The sequence below is a fragment of the Pseudoliparis swirei genome, chromosome 3 (genome assembly GCF_029220125.1).
Source record: "Pseudoliparis swirei isolate HS2019 ecotype Mariana Trench chromosome 3, NWPU_hadal_v1, whole genome shotgun sequence".
NCBI lineage: Eukaryota > Metazoa > Chordata > Actinopteri > Perciformes > Liparidae > Pseudoliparis > Pseudoliparis swirei.
In genome coordinates, this window is record NC_079390.1 from 17544084 (window position 1) to 17560560 (window position 16477).

Below are 16477 nucleotides of genomic sequence, written 5' to 3' on the forward strand. Positions count from 1 at the left end.
CCAAAAACCATCTGTCGAGATGCTGCAGAAGACAAATAAGAGACTCTTGCTTGCAGCGTGCCATCTCTTTCATCTCTTTGTTTTGCAGTGTATTAAACGTGCAAAACCTCGGGCGATCTAGATTCTCTCTTTTCCCAAACCTCCAATTTCTTTCCCATTTTTTAACAACTTAATTAAGTTTTACCGCTTATAATGAGAGCAGGAACGTTTACAACAGCATGAATGCTGACAGATTAATGCTGACAGACTTGAGTGTGTATCGTGCTAATGGCTTCACGTTCGATGTGGATTTGTCTGTAGGTGAAATACTGCCACCTCTCTCACATGAGAGAAACACATTTCACTTCTGACCTTGGGGTTTTTTCTTTCTACGTCTTGTTATGACGGAAATCTCACCATTTAGCATTGACATTCAAAGTTATCTTTTAGTTTGAAAAGCTTTTAATTGTCAATTAGTCTGTTGACTATTTTTGACATTTAAGGTTCTGTCAGGGAAAAGTGAGGAAGTGAAATGTACCACCGTTTTGAGAACGCCAATCAAAACCGATAATGGGAATATCGGCCGATATGGATCGGTGCATCCCTTTTGACAATAGTCCAGGTGTATTCGTGCACGTCGGGCTGTTGAGTGAGTGATCAGCAGCTGGCCGCTCTGTCCATTCGCGCACCTCACAGTTGCGTATTGATCAGACAAGAAGACACGCTTATCAACTCGATTACTATTGATCAAAACTGAACGAGGGTTTGGCTGTAGCCAACTTGAAACATACTATTGAGAAGATATTCGCTGACATGCACGTGATGAACACAGGTTTTTTGTTGTTGTTTTTTTTCCATCGCAGACTTTTTTTGCCTTAGGCGCTCGGGATTTGTCATAGGCGTTCGGGAAAACGGCTTAGGCGTGCGCCCAAATTTTCTCTATGCAGGAAAAACCCTGTTAAGTAGCTGGAACCAGCATTTACACTAAATAAATGACAGAAAAAAGATTATTGGCAAATTCACTTCTTTGCTTTCTCACCGAGAGTTAGATGAGAAGATTGAAACTAGGTCAGCAGGCTATTAGCTTAGTTTAGGATAGGAAACAGTGGGCGTGGCTCTGTATGTGACATGCAGCTCTCTGGCCTGTTTTGTGACATCATATTTGTTCCTCTTATACGTGTTTATGCAATTTGCCCTAATACTCCCTGTCACCTGCCACACTTAGCCTTACTAAATGAAAATCATGCTGTATTGAAGAAGACTTAAAACTGCAGATTGAAACCAACACATGTTTTCAATGTTTACTGAGTCAGAAGGCTGCTTTGAGTCCCTTCCGCTGTATTAGCCTCACATTTCAGAACCAGACATTGACTCCTGGTTTGGACACAAGGAAAAAAATCTAATTGGAAAAAACAAATCACAGTTGCCTGCGGTCTGAACATAGCCTATTACACTACGATATTTTACTTGGTTTTAGAATTTAACAATAATTTATTACAATTGCTTATATTTGAAGAGTGAAAAGTCTTTGGCGATTGGACTCCATTCTGAATTAGGATAAGCAAGCGGGAGAGATACTGATATTTGCCACGGCAGAATTCCCCTGAAGTCCAGACACTGTTGGTGTAGAAGAAGAGAGTTACTGTATTCCGACAATGAAAGATGAGCAGGACTGATGCCGATTGGAGGAGGGTCGCATCAGGGTCGTTTGAGCTCAAATGACAACTAACAGTTGCAGAGAGGAGAACGTATTGTAAAGGTTTTCCAACAACGCTGTTATTTGTTTACAAAACTGCTGTTCTTCCGATGAAAAGAAACAAAAGCATAAATGCTCTCCAGTAATGGTCGGCTGTAGCTCGTTAGGGTCAGCTGCAGCACAGTGGGGATTCAATAGGGCTCAGCGGTTCTAGGTAGCCGGTTCGATCCTCGTTCTGCTCCTGAATAACCAAGGATGGGTCAAATGCAGAGAAGAATCTTCCCACGAGGATAAATAAAAAGTATACATGTCTTTCTTTTCCTCTTTAATTCACCGTACCCGCCTCCCGTTAGGTGATGGAGTAATCCTGCAAGACTAAAAGGGCTGCTTATAAATGAACAAGAGTGTAAATAGTGTCTTCTTTTCTGAACTTCCGCTTGAGCTGCATTCAAGTAATTTGATTACTTTGCTGTTTACATTATGTGATCACAACATGACTAACCTTTAAAGTGAAGTCATTAAAATGACCGAAGTGTTATTTTTATTCTGAAATTACTCTTATTTTTGTCGCTGCTGCTGCTTTTCTTCTAATTATGATTACATCAACGTCTATCAGGCTCCTGTTCATCCAGCGGTGATGCAGTGGCTGAGTTGAGAGTCTCCACCTGTTTGTCTCTCTTTCTTTGTTGTTACAATCTGGTAAGACAACACATAAATGCCCTATCTGTGTTTGATGTGTGGTCAGTGTGTTGTCGTTGTCAGCCATGAGCCCACGGGAGGTTTGGGAAGACTTCGGGCAACTTTCTGTGCCTCTTCTAATTTCTTTGGGAACATTCATGGCTACACTTGCTCAGACAATTTGCACAATAGATAAAACGGTCATAGTTGCTGAACGCTATAAGAGGTTATTGTCCCCTGTGGCTAGCGAAGGTTAATGTAGCTTCAAAGATTAAGCTTCATATTGAGGGCTGCACATTGTTTATAGTGCTAGCTGCCTTGAAAAAGTGGTCTCTCAAAGAAGCAGCCGGCCAACTGCTGACGGAGATCCAGCAGCAGTTTTTATAAACTTCTTCTTTCTTTCTTTTGTATCTTGTAGAAGTTGTAAGTAAGTGTGTAATGGACAGTAATATATTAATAAAAGGTTAAATATGATCTACCTTTTAGCTTAATTTGTAAATGAGATATACTGTACATTTTAATGTTAATGTTTAAAACATTATTTTTTTCATGTGACGATGAGTTCAATATTCTAATGTTATCTGCAATATAGTGTCCTTTTTTAGATTAGGTTTTGATCTTAGTTTTTATATTAAAGTAAGTCTATACGCAAGCACAGTGGAGCAGTGGAGACGAGGCTCCTTTTAAATTGAGCCTCTTTCCCACAGAACACAATATTCATGGTTGTGTCTTCTCAGCTTTTACCAATCATTTTGACCAGGGGCTGGTGAGAAATTTATTGTTCTTATTTTACTGTTGTACAGTTTTTTCGGTAGCCGGCACCAAAGTCACACAGTGGGCTGTTACCCCAGAATTCTTTTAATAATTTGTATTAAATGGGGAATTCTGGCTATGCTTTTTATCCTTGGCAAAAGCATCAATTTAGAAAAAAAATCACAAAAGCACACACATCTAGAAGCTAAATACTAGGTTCTGGACAGAAACACATGCAAAAGATGGAATGAATAGAATCCACTCAAGAGATAGTGCTCCCAAGTGCACCAATGTATGAAAAGCCTACAAAAGTTATACCAGTGACAGAATCCTCTTTCTCTTCTTGCTAAAAAACATATTTAATTAAACTATCAAACTCACATACGTATAATCGTTATCAATTTTAAAGGCCACCATAATCAGATAGAAAAGTAAATGAATTCTCACTTTTGACATTATATTATACCAGCAAGATAACTACAATATGTCGGAAATATCACAGATATGAATAAAGTTAATGTTTATTTTTAACTAAACAGGAATACATCCCAGCAGTTTCCTACTTCTGTTTAAAAATAAAAAAGCCCCCTGTTGTGTCTTTCTGTGAACAGTTGGTAACTAAACGGTGGCTTTCATTCTGAATTAGCAGGATGTGGTTGTGTGAAATGCAGTAACTTGCACGGCTCCATAAGTTAATGGACTACCCGCTTTTAATTGTGATTTGTTATAATTTTTTACCAATGAGCTGGTTACATTTTCTTTTTTAGGGTCTTTCCCTATAGATATTCTGAGCCTCAAACTCTTAATTTCCTGCATTCTGGAGACTTCATTAATTCATGGTGGAAATGTATTTATTTATGTAAAGGAAAACACAAAATCCAGGCAGCAGGTGACAGTTGAACATTTAATGGAAAATGCAATAAGGCTCCCCGGCATTCTTTACTGCTTTACTCCTCCCTCTTTTGTGTCTTTTATTTAGAGAAGTACATTCTTTAAATGTGCATCGGACACCTATTTACATCAATGATACCGTGATTCATTTTAATTAATTAATAAACTCCTGGATTTTATAGCTCCATTGTTTTTCATGTTTTCCGCTCATATTCAATACTTTTAAAACATATTCCACATATCTATGTTATCTGAGAAGTTGTAATATTTTGAGGACAGAGTTGTGATAATAATAGATTAAAGTCATAATTTCATAACAGTAAAGTCAAATAAAAGAATTAAGTATGAATAATTCAAGTAGCAAATCGACGTGCCCCATGGTTTACTGCATTAGATTGCTCTGCTTTTATGGTAAAATATCTTGATAGCACTCGTCTCTCAAAGAAAATCTCGACACGGACATGGACACTCGGCTTTATGTAGCTCTAGAGAGCATAAAAACGAAGCACGATTTCAATTAGTTCTGAATATCATCACAACACATCGTCGGGGAGAGACCAACATGTTTCACCACTGTCGGCTAGCTCACATTCCCCCCGGTTGCAGTGACACAAACTCGATGCTTTTATCAAACCTAAATGTAACGTGGGAGAGAACCCTGGGCCACTAAAAGCTCCATATTGTGTTTGTGAGCATATATGACTATGAATACATTAGATCTGGATGTAGATCATCATTTTGGTTCAGTCGTGTGGGTTTGCACAGACGGACAGCTTTATTTTCTAGCATTGGAAGTTATTTTAATTTGATAGTTTTTATAACCTTAAACACGAACACATCTACTTTGACAATGAATTCATCAAGTTTGATTGTGAACTAATTTGAAGGCTTCATCGAGGAAACCATACATATGTACCGACATGTATACTGTATGTCGTCCCATCTTTGCTGCTGCTGCTCACTGAATGTGATGTACTGTAGTTGTAGTTGACTTGAAATAGCTCATGGGGGGGCGTATTATTTGTATTTTTTCTTTTCCAACAATGTTGTGATGAGCTGGTTTGACTCTGGTCTGCTCTCTGACTCGATGTTTCAGAAAAGACAGGGATAAACATACATGTGGTAACACAGCACAGTGTAACTGTCCATTCCTACTGTGAATTACAATCATAGGCATAGACATTTGGAAGAGACACCTGTTAACACATTCCAGGAGAGAGAGAACTTCTAAAACACATTTTTCCCCAACACAAGACCCGTGGAAAATACTAGGTTATCGATTTTCAGACCCTTTAATGAAGTTTAATAGAACCAATGTGGGCATATGACGGCTCAAACTCCTTGTGACTTTTACTCATTGTGTCGTAGAACATTGTGGGATTATTTCAGAGATGTATAATAAAGGATTTACGGACTAGTGAGATGGGTACAAGGGACTCGTCGCATACAAAGCAAAAGTCTGTCTCCTTGTCGCTCTCTTGAGGAAACCCCGGATTTCTTTCTGAACGTGGAAAAAATATGAAATCTAAAATGCCGAACCAATAATTTATTCACAAGGATATTTAAAGTAAATTCCAGAAATACAAACGATTTGAACCGTCTCAGATTGAGACAGTCTTTTCCTTGAGGCTAGCCCGTGGCTGCATCAGTAATGTCCTCTGGGACAGTGGACAAAGGCCTGTGCCATCCATAATGTTTTTCTTCTTGAGTGTCCCAGACAGCACAGGGAGAAAAATGGCAGACGCACTTGCTTTTAGTGTGTTCATCAAACTCAATATTGGAGATTGACAGAGGCCTATTTGCTCTTATGGTAATAGCTGCGGTGCTTGTTGCTGTATTAAGTCTGATTGGCTAAAGGTTTCAGCGTGTCGGATTTCCTCCCACAATATTACTGTCAGCTGAAACCTATTCAGAGAGTGTAATGCATCCTGATGGTGCATGCTTTTTGTGCCACTTTTCCCCCACTCGGTCTACGCACTCCCACACTACGCCGATGACTAGGGATGGGAATCGAGAACCGGTTCTGTTTTAGAACCGGTTCCCAGTGAATCGATTGTTTGGGATCGTCAGCCAAATTCTTTAACGGTTCTGCTAACGGTTCTCTGTGGCGTTGCGCATGCGCAAACTTTTTTAGTTTCTTCTTCAGACTGCAGCAAACATGGCAACTAGGCAGAGGCGTTCTAAAGTTTGGCTCTATTTCACACGACAAAAAGTGCTAGTGTGAGGTGAGAGTGTGCTCACCTGTGTGCGCGCATTACGGCTGAGCGCTGTGAGCGCTGCGCGTGCAAACAGCATTTAACGGAGCGGAGCATTGCGTGCGCTCTGATCGCTCTTTTAATGAAGTATCGATACTAAAAATATGCTAAATCACATCGTTTTTAACGTACGGGTACTTTGTTAGTATCGCTACACCGTGCAGCGTGACAGCAGCAGATGTAGCGGACTAACATTCAAGCTAACCTAACTTCCCAAACGCTGTCGACATCTGAACGCTGATTGGCCGAGACGCGACACGTCCCATCAAAGATGTTTTGTTGCGAAGAGCACCACTTCACATTTTCTCCGCGTCTCACTGCAATCTCAACGGCAGCGGGCCAGGTGAAAAAAATAATAAATCGGAACGCGTCTCTGGTATTGTTCAGGGGGCCGGACCAAATGTGGACGTGGGCCGTAGTTTATGGACCACTGGTCCACGGTAAACTCCTCAAAAGTGATCACAACCACTCACTGTGTGAAGCAATTTGCCTTTATTGTGTGTAGTCGATCAAGTTATCTTCTGTCCCTTCGTTTGAAGCATACATTTTAGCTCCGGCATTGGTCCCATTATTGATCACTTCACGTTTGGATAGTAATTTCTAGGAACATGTTTAAATTAAACAGAATACATTTTATTTAAGTTTTATTTTAAGTTCAAGAGGAATATGTATAAATGTTTTTGGTTATTAATTTAAAAAAAAAAAGTGTATGTATACATACTGTATATGGTGTGTGCAGCATTATTGAAAATTATAGAAAAGAAAATTAATGTAAATAAACCCGTTTGTGCTCTTTTTTTCACCCCTTGCCCAATAAGAATCGATAAAAGAATCGATAAGGAATCGAATCGATAAGCAGGAATCGATAAGGCATCGGAATCGTTAAAATCTTATCAATTCTCGTCCCTACCGATGACAGTGGACAAGTTCACTGTTGTGTGCACACTTCTCTAAAATAAGCCCACACCGGGATCACCAATAGGCTGACACACTGTTTTGGAGCTGGGAGGTTAAAATAATATCTAAATCAAAGGAAGTGCGGGACTGAAATGAATCACACCTGTCTCACGGCAACAGTTTTGCAACACCTTTTTGAAAATCATGACACGCTGTACAGGACTGTCTCCGAAAATTAGAATATTGTGATGAAGTTCATTATTTTCTGCAATGCAATTAAAAAAACAAAAATGTCATGCATTCTGGATTCATTACAAATCAACTGAAATATTGCAAGCCTTTTATTCTTTTAATATTGCTGATTAAGAAAACTCAAATATCCTATCTCTAAATATTAGAATATCATGAAAAAGTATACTAGTAGGGTATTAAACAAATCACTTGAATTGTCTAATTAACTCGAAACACCTGCAAGGGTTTCCTGAGCCTTGACAAACACTCAGCTGTTATAAATCTTTTTTTTTACTTGGTCTGAGGAAATATTAAAATTTTATGAGATAGGATTTTAGAGTTTTCTTAAGCTGTAAATCATAATCAGCAATATTAAAAGAATAAAAGGCTTGCAATATTTCAGTTGATTTGTAATGAATCCAGAATGCATGACATTTTTGTTTTTTTAATTGCATTACAGAAAATAAAGAACTTCATCACAATATTCTAATTTTCTGAGACAGTCCTGTATATCTCTCTTACCAGATGGTGGGTTTTTTGAAAGACTTATTTTGGCTCTACAACTGCGTACTAAAAGAGCAGGAAAATAATGTTACCATTAGTATGCAAAGAGATGCTAAAACCTCGTTTCCTCTGACTCCTTGTCGGCTCTCTTACGGACCAAAGTGAGTAAATGAAATGATGCCCTCTTATGTTGCAAAAAATTGCAACATTAAAATCAATATCTGCAGTTATTGTGATTATAGTGTTTCTGTCAAGCACCCCATGAGACATATACACTCAATATAAAATATGCAATACATGACAGTGTGATCTATACAAAATGACTGTAATTAGAGGACAAAAGCAGTGTTCAATAGCAATTTTTGACATGTTACATATGGTTAAATATTTCTTATAAACTATCCAGAGATATACCTGTTTTCTAACATAGCAATTGAGAAAGAACTTTCAGGACCTTATCTCAACACTGTTACCTTATTTTTCTATTAACATGCCTCATTTTAAAAAGCTGCAGTAACAATGTTGCACACGAAGAGAGGAAAGCAACTAAACTTTTTCCTGAGAGGGCCACATAACGTTTCCGCTGGAGGGCCAGCTGGGGGGGCTCCACTCGCTGTGAGCGCTGCACGTGCAGACAGCATTTAACGGAGCGGAGCAGCGCGTGCTCTGATCGCTCTTTTAATGAAGTATCGATACAAAAAATATGCTAAATCACATCGTGTTTAACGTACGTTACTTTGTTAGTATCGCTACACCGTGCAGCGTGACAGCAGCAGATGTAGCAGACTAACATTCAAGCTAACCTAACTTCCCAAACGCTGTCGACATCTGAACGCTGATTGGCCGAGACTCGACACGTCCCATCAAAGATGTTTTATTGCGAAGAGCACCACTTCACATATTCTCCGCGTCTCACTGTAATCTCAACGGCAGCGGGCCAGGTGAAAAAAATTATATATCGGAACGCGTCTCTGATATTGTTCAGGGGGCCGGTCCAAATGTGGAGGCGGGCCGGATTCGGCCCGCGGGCCGTAGTTTGGGGACCACTGCTTTAGGTCATCTCTACCCCTCTGAGGTCAGGTAAACACCAATAAATGCTATGTACCTTTTCTGAGTGAATGCCTTTATCTTATGGGAAGGAATTTCTATCCACACAATAGGCTGGCCTCTGCACAGGGGAAACAGTTTCAGATATTTTAATGAACATTAAAAAAAACAACGTTCCTCTGCAACATCACAACAGTACATACTCTACCTGAGGCTACACGTTTCTGGATATTGAACCAGTTTTTCACAGTACAACCTGCCCAGAAACTGTGCAAAGCAATTTCAGCAATCATTTTGATGGAACCTCTATTTTATTGCATTAAAAAAATGCTGCATGCTTCATGCTCTGAGAGGATCATCAAAGGCATCGTCTGTCAGAGTATTTCCAAATGATATGATCCGTGGTTCCATCATTCCACTTTAATTACAAACTGTTGGGACATCTAGGTGGACCAGCGGTCTAATAAGCACAGTGTGTAACCACAATATCCCCTTACTGTCTTCCCCCTTGTTTTCCTGTCACAATCTGCTGTCAGATATCAAATAAAGCCAGTTTTTATTTTTATTTTTACAAATGCAACAGCCCCCTTGTGTGTGTACTTCACAATGGATATAATTCAGTTGCATATTAATTAGGGCTGTCATCGTTAACGCGTTAATCTATGCGATTAATTTGGCCACGATTAACGCACTAAAATATTTTAACGCAATTAACGCAACTTTGTTTACTTCCGGTGTGCGTTGAAGTTTTTGCACTCCTCTGAGTGTCAAACCGCGGCAGTCTGCCTCCTTCCTCCCGTCTGCTCCTCGATATTCACAGAGAAGCAGAGGGCGACGTGTCGGTGATGCGGGGCGGAAGGTGCAGGTGACTTTAATTTTTGGTCCGCTCGATGCGCGCGCAGACACGCCGGCATGGAGCTCTGCGGCGCGCGGGTCGGAGAGCTGAGAAGAGTGACCGACACGTCCAGACAGAATGACATGCTGCTGTAGAGACGATCAACAACAGACGTTTAGTTTAATAAAAGAACAAAGACGTCTTTAAGGAAAGAACCTTACATTACTTCTGCTGTAATCTGGCGCTTTAGAGAACATTACAGGGGGGCGGGGCCTCACCCTGATAGAATGGTGGGGGAAACACTGGGATGTGTCACATGCAAAAGCCTTTAAAAGGTGAATTTACATTTTTTTGTAAAATGGAGAAAATGAGCCCAGACTCCAGAGGGTTAACGTGACATATTTGAATGTCAGTCAGTTTACCAAGGCCACTGGTTCTGCTGCTGTTCAGTGTTAAAGATGACAGGACCAATGGGGTCTCTAATGCACCTTTTTCATTTACTAATCTGGATGTTTCACTGAAGAAACAATTTATCATCCACGATATTAAATACCTCGCTGGCACTTTATAGGTAGGAACCTCTCTGAAAACACAGCCCTGTGTGAAGTTTTGTCTTTAAAAAAGAATACAATTAAACAAGTGTCTAAAATACACGCAGTCTTAAGGGATTACTCGTTCATTTAGAAGATTTAGTCTTTAGAAGAAAAAAATACTTTTAATCGCGATTAATCGCGATTAATGAATTTCAAAATGTGCGATTAATTAGTTAATTTTTTAATCGATTGACAGCCCTAATATTAATAGTGCTTTACTTCCTTTGTGCAAGTGTAAAAAAAATCTTTCAGAAAACCTTCCCCTTCACCCCTAATCAAGTGAAATGTTGATATCTCTCTGTTTTTCACTTTCATAACACAACTGCAAACACATCCATATAGGGCTGCAACAACAAATCGATAAAAATCGATTATTAAAATAGTTGGCAACGAATTTCATTATCGATTCGTTGTGTCACGCGATTATTACGGCGCTCAATAAGTCACGGAGTATAAACAAAGTTGAGTTGAGCGCAGAGCGGCGCAGGAGAAACACAAGTGGAGCGGAGAGACGGAACGCTGCGTTGTGAGAGCCAATCAGCGCTGAGCTGCTCCTCTGTTGATGAATCTAATTGGCTGCTGCTGCTCACGTGGCGCTCGATGCGGAAGTCATTCACGTAGTCGGAGACATTCACGGAGCTGTGTGCGCCTACGGGTGACGTTATGAACCCAGACACGACGTGTGTGGCATTTCCACAAGAGTATAACGTAGAAAACGTGGTTATTTATTCCGTGGCGGATAGCGGAAAATATTTTTCCACGGAGAAAGGCAACGGAGATAAGCCACGACGCCAATCGCTGTGTGAGCGCTGCGCTGCGCGTGCAGACATCATTTAACGGAGTGGAGCAGCGCGTGCGCTCTGATCGGGCGCTCTTTTAATGAAGTATCGATACTAAAAATATGCTAAATCACATCGTTTTTAACGTACGGGTACTTTGTTAGTATCGCTACACCGTGCAGCGTGACAGCAGCAGATGTAGCGGGCTAACATTCAAGCTAACCTAACTTCCCAAATGCTGTCGACATCTGAACGCTGATTGGCCGAGACTCGACACGTCCCATCAAAGATGTTTTATTGCGAAGAGCACCACTTCACATTTTTTCCGCGTCTCACTGCAATCTCAACGGCAGCGGGCCAGGTGAAAAAAATAATAAATCGGAACGCGTCTCTGATATTGTTCAGGGGGGCGGTCCACATGGGGACCACTGCTCAGGAGAGTAAACCGCTGTCAGTCTGTTTGTGATGGTTCATCCACATGACCAGTGGATCTCCAGGATCTTTCCATGACTTTAAACCAAATGTCCATGATTAAACATTTTGTGAAAACTCTGTCTATACGTGACAAAGTGAGAAGATGTAGTATTTAAACTAACAATGAGAATTCCAAAGCATACCGTATATATACCGTGTAAATTAACATTTGAATGAAACAAATTTGCATTACTTTTCCAAATATTTTGGGATTTTATTTTTTTCAATTACTTTTCTAGGCCTGCTCACAGCCATTTAAAAATTCCATGACTTCTCCAGGTTTTCCATGACCGTACGGACCCTGTTTTGAATAAAGGGTTGAAAATGAAAGTTCTTTTGTTTTTTTATTCGATTAATCGATAAAATAATCAACCGATTAATCGATTATCAAAATAAGCGTTAGTTGCAGCCCTACATCCATACGTTATTGTGCTCCTCATCTTCCTGTGGATCCCACCAACATCTAGATTTTAGTATCAGAATAATAAACATTTATTTGCTACATGTGTTAGACAGACGAAGAATTTGACTAGGCGGCTGGTGTGTACTTTAGACAGACAAACAACAACAATCAAAAACAATCAACAGTCAACATAGTGCAATAATTTAAACATTACATTTACAATGATATAAGATAAAATAAATCAAATAAATCTGTTCATGAGGGTCAGTGTATCCTGCTGGAAGCTCAGCTAGGTTGGCTCACTAAATCACATCCCTGCCCTTGGCCAGAGGAGACGAGCCAACAGACAGGCTTATTATAAGGCCCAGTCTCAGACACGTTTGACTTTTTAGACTCTCGAACCTGAGCAGTAAGAGGACGTCATTAAGTACTCACGGTCCACTCAAGTGGACTCTATTTATTCCATTGATAGGGAGGCCTACATGCTTGTCTTGAGTACTATGGTGGCATGCGCACAAAAGGAAATGTCTGTCTCTGTGGCCGGGCGTTTGAGTTCTTGGATGCAAGCATAATAGATGGCACACGTGAGTGTATTGATCAGGCCGATTACACAGTTATAAACATATCCTCTCTATCTACTCGTAGTTTATGTATGTCCGTATGTATGTATTTCCGATGAAAGATCCCCCTAAATACTAAACACTGCGCCCTTTAAATAGCAAACAAATCAAGCTATTGATTTCAGTTGTTCTTTATGATGGCTTGATATAACTAGCAACACTCAGGCGTTCTAGTATAAAACCTTGTTACAGGAATATTACCTTTTATTATTATTGTCTGAATATGTACTTGAAATTGTGAGTGACAAACATTTATTTTTGTTTAATTCATTTGAATTAGGAAAGCCACATATGATACAAACTTACATTAATAGCACCAGTTCCAATATAACATTCTGTCAAATTTAGATTTTATTTATTTACCAATGAACAGACATACAGAAAATCTTATTCAGAGTTAGACACCATCAGCATGACACATTAAAATTCATGACACTCAGATCCTGGTTCTGTTTCTTGAGAGTTGTCCCATCAAGCCAACTGAGCCTCTAGCTCCTGCCTGGTGTAATGGTGTATTTAAAGGTATGTGGGCGTTGTGTGGGCGTTGTGTGTGTGTGTGTGTGGGGGGGGGGGTAACTTGCTAACTATCTAAGAAAGCTTATCAGTAACTCCTAGTCCTAAGTGGTTGTGATTTGAAATCCCCCACAAACCTCCTACAGCATGCCGGAGGGGAGGTTTGTGATTCGGCTTTCTCTTAAGTGGCTCTCCAGCGTACGCGCTCATATGACTGCATCATTTAGTTTTTCACATCACATTCTACACAGGCAAAACTATGCAGGGAAAAATGTGTACGACTCAACTTGCATGCTAAGCTCTGGAAAGTCTCATCTTCCTCCCAAGTATGATGAGGTCCTCCAGACAGTCCGTGTTAGTGGTGGTGCTGGATCCTCTCGCAGTGCATTTGTAAAGTCCTGTCATAGGCTTCCATCAAGGGGATAAAGTAGAAGTGGCTCTAGAGTGGTGCTTAGCAATCACTTTTCTGTCTGTTTCCCGGCTCAAGCCAGAGATGGAAGCTTGGACATCAATATTCTCCCTGTTCTCTTCTCTGCCTTCCCTCCCCCTTCCTGTCTTATCCCAGACAGACGATTGCTTTATTAGATTTATTAGAGCAACAGACCCACAAAATCTAATGCTATGGTTGTTCAAAATGGGAAATCACATATTTCCACCTTAACAGTTTCAGGTCCTGTGAAAAAAAAAAGGTTTTATAAGATCACATTTTTGGACATATCCTTGCATTTGGGAACTGGAGGAAACCAACGCTGATTAGTTTACATGGAGAAGGCACAAGACAAATCCAGACTCAAACCAAAAGATGAGCAGCTCATACATAAAAGAGGAGAAACTTTTGTTTTTAGACCTCAGAAGTAGCCCTTTGGTTCTTGGTTCTTTGACTATGGTTTTGGAGCCTAACATTTTTTCTTTTTTTTTCGAACACTGATTAAGACATTTTAATGTGATCAAAAATGTTCCAATTAACTTTCAGGAAGTAAAAACACACTTTAACAGGGTTACATTTTTAGGACGAAAACATGGACACATCCTAGACCAGATAACGACGTATCTTTGAGGTGAAAGGTTCTAAGGTACTAACATCCGAAAACAAATATGCAAATTGAGTCAACTGACAAAAAACCAAGGGAACCTGGAAAAGAGGACATTTGTGACCTCCTGGGAGACGAATAACCCCGGCTTCTTTGAGCTGGAGGGAACATTTTATGTCCACATGTTGTATTCTTTGTCTGAAAATTCAAATTCCTTTTGTGGATGAAGTATTCCTATTATAATGAATAAACACAGACAAGTTATGATGGAATTGAAGGAAAAGGAGGCATGTAAAAACATCACAGATGTTCTGAAATCTGAATTGTGCACCGTTACTTCAAACAGGAGAAGGTAACTGTCAAGTCAAACGTGTTTAGATTTTCTATCCGAAATATATAAATAGAAAGTAAAACATGAAAATAGGACTATAGATAATTGGGATGTAAACAAAGCACGTAGGAATGATTAGAGATAATTGTAAAATAAAACAAGCAATTGGGAAATGGGGCGGAGGCTTATAGACCGGAAATAACCACGGGGCGCACTTAAGGGGGTGATGAACAAACGCCGCGAGGAAATAGTAGAGTACGCAGCGGACGATCTGCGGAACTAGAACGGGGCATCTACAAGTCCGGAGAGGCAGCCGGTAAGGGAGGCAAACTCTGAACACTGACTGACTGTTTTTGACTTTCACTTTCACTGCCAGTGCGGGAGCGTCAGCGACGTCATGGGGCTCCGTGACGCGCTCACGTGTGCAGGGGTGAATTGTTTGTGGACAAATGTCGTCGGGGTTAAAGATTGAGTTTGTCTAAGGTTGATTGTCTGATGTCTTGTTATATTGTTTACGATTTATATGTTCGTAAAAGCACAGCTGATGATCTGTAGGTGGTGAATGTAGGTTGTGTGCTCATGCAGAATGCACGGGTGCAAAGGGAAAAGAGTGCTTTTTGCTGGCATATTTGAAATGTGGGTTTTTCTGTTTTCTCTGAAAAGGTTTTCCACCTTTTTCGTTGCCATATGGAGTGAACGGAAATGACTGCAATGGCTTAACTCTAAAATAAAAGGAGAAAGAAAAAAGGAAAAAGTTGTTGTCATTTTGAGTGAAACCCAGTTTAAATCCGGGTAGATGAACCAATCCCTATCGGGAAGTGCGCTAGGTTGGAGCCGTAACTTGACAGTAACCACATAAGAAATAACCACATTGTTATTTCATATGTGGTTAAGTTGTAAAGGTGCTCAATTATATTTCATATTGACTACTTGTTTTGTTAAAAGATCAGAAAATCTGTTATATCATGATATATATGGTTAACAAAATTGGGATAGAGGAGTTCGCCCATATCGTCCAGCACTAATGCCTGGAGAAATTATGTAGATGGTTCATACATGTCTAGTTACTCTCAATTGATTTGTATTTGGCAGATATTCTTTGCTTTAACATTTCGGGAAATAAGCCTAACTGCTTTCTTGCTCTAAGTAAACATGTAGATCCTTTCAACACGCTTAGTTCCCTTTACATTCTACACCCGTTTATCCAAATGGTGGAACTCAATAATGTTTTAACTCCCTGCAATTATATATATATATATATGTATATATTTTTTTTCTTCACTAATTAAATTTTTTTGTGGAACCTAAAAAAAATGCATGACATGTGACCATTGTAATGTCAACCAGTCCAACTCATGTGTTTTGAGAATTTGAAAGATATTAAAGTAAAGGACATTTCCCCCCCGGACCGGCACTCTGATGCTAAATATGTCTTTCCACCATTTATGAAGCACAACATGTATCCATGTGTCTGCAGAAGAGGGGAGGCAAAGGGCAGGGGAACCTTTCATTCTCTAATTTTCAGCCACCTTGAGCTACATTTTAAGTCTTAAAGTGGTGTGGGAGGTTGCTAAAGGCTCTGCACAGGCTGTATGAATGCAACGTTAGAAACAATATCGCCTTGTGTGAATACAGACGAGAGAAGGGAGAGAGAACACAAGCTTGTTTTCCTGTCATTACTTTACAATCTTCAGATCCATCCTGAGAATGAGACACTGGAGATTATTACATCGGTGTTAATATGTTGTTTTGCAAGTGTAACATGTTTTAAATAATGATGTAATAAACCATAAACAGGTGCTTGCTGAATTCCCAGACTGAGTGTTGCAAATAAAAGAACAAAGTGATTGAAGTGCAGGGCAGAATAACAACTATTCATCGTCTTTCAAATAGCAGCTATTATTTAAAATTTCCCAAATGCTGAAGGAAGGTGAAAAGTATGATCAATATTTTGTCATTATGTTCTC

General features: G+C 39.8%; 1 protein-coding gene across 1 annotated transcript in view; it reads left to right on the forward strand.

Moving 5' to 3' along the window:
- The window catches only part of ntm (neurotrimin), a 507513-nt gene that overhangs the window by 23583 nt on the left and 467453 nt on the right, over positions 1 to 16477 (forward strand). The gene's annotated exons all lie outside the window — the stretch shown is intronic.